The sequence below is a fragment of the Lissotriton vulgaris genome, chromosome 5, assembly GCF_964263255.1.
Source record: "Lissotriton vulgaris chromosome 5, aLisVul1.2, whole genome shotgun sequence".
Taxonomy (NCBI): Eukaryota; Metazoa; Chordata; class Amphibia; order Caudata; family Salamandridae; genus Lissotriton; species Lissotriton vulgaris.
This window is the reverse complement of record NC_141693.1, coordinates 1,877,468,913-1,877,471,822: the sequence shown is the minus strand read 5'-3', so window position 1 is coordinate 1,877,471,822 and position 2,910 is coordinate 1,877,468,913.

Here is a 2,910-nt window from a genome sequence, read left to right as displayed (position 1 = left end):
GATGCAGCATATTTAGAACAATATATTGCATCTCTGTGCTTCCCTCTGCGCTGGCACACAAACTGATGCGATGTGCCTGTTCAGGCACCCTTGCACTATGGTTCAAGGATGCCTGCGTCGTGGGGAGATTGTTTTTGTTCAGGAAGGCTTCCCTTCCTGCACAAAAACAATTTGAAATGCCGTTTTTCAACTTCTATGTGTGCTGCATTAGCACACAGAGGTTGAAAAACGTCATGGTTTCACTGATTGTTTTTGTGCAGGAAGGGAACCCTTCCTGTACATGAACAATCATTAGAGGTGATTTCCTCTTTCTTTGGGTGCTGCAGAATGCAGCAAGCATAACAAAAGGAAAGATTAAAACGAGGAGAAATGAATACATTTCTCCTCATTATGCCTGCCCATGCACCCCTTGCGTGCAAAGGGGACATGTTTACAAGGACAGGAAAAGTCACGCAGGTTGGCTTTTCCTGTCCTTGTAAATCTGGAGCAGTAAAACGTGCCACCATACGACACTAAAAGTGACGCATGAGTGGCGCAAGGGGCTTATAAATCTGCTCCTCTATCTCTCTCTGAAAGAAGAGACACTTTTCCCTGTGCAGTGTGACGCCATACTCCTGGAGCCGCTCAGCGTGGCTCTTAGATACCGATATTGCTCATCCGCGAAGGTAGAGTGAATGAGGATGTCGTCACTTAGGTTCAGCACACCTGGAAGGCCTGTCAGGATCTCTCGTATTGTGTCTTGGAATACTTCTGCTGCTGATGATATCCCAAAATTGTGGCGCTTGTATCGTCGCAGCTCCAAGTGGGTGCTGAACCTGGTGATGTATCTGCTCTCTTTAGCCAGGACCAGCTGGTGGTATCCTTCTTTCAGATCCAATTTTGAAAATGACAGGGCCCGTTAACATCAGCTACTATGTCATCCATCGTTGGTGTGATGTGGCGTTTCCGCCGGATTGCTTTGTTGGAGAGGCGCATGTCGATGCACTGCCTGATCTTCCCTGGCTGCTGTGGTTTCTCTGCTATGACCATGGGGGACACCCAGGAAGTTGGCCTGTACACCTTCTCGATGTCTCCTTAGTCTTATAGTTTTTGTAGCTGTTGTTCTACTAGCGGCCAAAGGTGGAAGGGCATTGGTTGGTGGCGTAGAGCTGTCGGGGCGACTGTAGGTTTGATGTGGGCTTTTACTGGGGCCCTCTGCTGCATCCTAGTCCTTTGAAAAGGTCTGCGAACTGGCCCAGCAGCTCTTCTGTTTGGTTCACCCGCACGCTTATTGCAAACATCACCAAACCTAGGTCCTCGGCAGCATGGCTGCTCAGTAACGTATTGGCCTCTTGGTCGATGATGTGGACGACTGTAACAATTTTGTTGTCTTCTGACCGGATTGGCATGGCCATTTTCCCTCGTAGCAGCAGGGGTGAGTTGCTCGTGTACACAAAGTTTTTCCATCTTGGATGGTGTAAGTTCATGCTTAGGTCGCAATCAGTTATATTGCTGCATCCCCATCACGTTCACGGAGGCACCGGTGTCAATGACTACTTTTACCTCCGATTCGGCTATCCTCACAGTGCTCTGTTTTTTCAGTTTCTGTGTGAAGGAGAGCAGGTATGTCTCGACTTCATCATCTTCTGTGGATGTGTCTTCCACTCGGTAGTTGGCTTGTTCGTTCCGCTTTGTGCTGCTCGATGTGCCAGGGAGATGCTCGACAGTTGGTGTACTACTCTCCGTATTGGTTCCCCCTCTGTTGTCTTTACATTGGTTTCTTTTCTGGCACCCTGACGCAAAATGGTTGGGGACCCCACAGTGGGAGCACGTCCGACCCTGGGCAGGACATGCTTGGACAGGGTGCTCTTCGCTCTCTGCCTGCTCCCCCTGTCTCGCGTCCTCACTGTGTCAGATCTTTCCGTCTTGATGGTTATATTCTTTTCTGTTAGTCGTGCCAGGGCTAAGTACATTTCATCAGATCTGGCTGCCAAAATGTAATGTGTCCTGGCCAGGACCAGTATGTCATTGAGAGGTATTTTTGGTTGCCTTACGTTACAATCAACCCACGCAGTATCTTGCTGCGGATACCTTGGATAATTTGGGAGCGAATCTCTTCTGTGGCCTGGCCATCCGTGACATATGTGCTCGCCAGTTCTCTCAGTCATGCTTAGAACACATTGTTTGATTCTCCTTCTCTTTGCCAGGCATGGCATAGCTTGAACCTCTCAAAACCTGGGTTCAATTGTGGCTCCAAGTGTGTATTGAGCGCCGTCACGGTGGCCTCATAGTCAGTGGGTGCTCCTGTGTTCGGGAGGTGTTTGAACAGGAGGTACTCTTCCTCTTCTGCATATTGCAGTAATAGTGACCATTTAACTATCCCATCTGTCTCCCTTGTTGCTATGAAGTAGTTTTCTAACTCCCCCAACCATGTCTTCCATCATGGGGATGCGGTAGTGGGGTTGGCTGCCTCACTGGTAACACCCAAGTGGGGGCATGTTGTGTGACAACGCGGGTAGGTGGCTGATTAGCGTCAGGATCATGATCTCCCATTTTGTCTCTCTGGGGTACTGCCTTTGCATCGCAGTGGGTGGTTCTGCGTCTTCCGTTACATGCTCCCTTCTGCTGTCACTCCATTTCTTATACAATGCCTTTTCCTTGCTGCTTAGGCATGGGGATGCGGTGGAAGCGCTCTCTCTCTTTTTCACCCTGCCAGGGAGAGTATCCTGGGCTTTTTCCCTTTTGCTGTGTGTGGAGCAGGGTCTTTGTATCCCTCCAATGTGTCTGTGTCCCTGGCTTCTCCTCGCTGTGGGGTTTTGGGGCTTTCTAGTCCCGAATACTGTGCCTCAGGTTTTCTCTTTTCCTCTAGGAAGGACAGTGTCCATTGCCAGTCTCCACGTGTGTGGGCGTGTCCTGATCATGTGGTTGTGC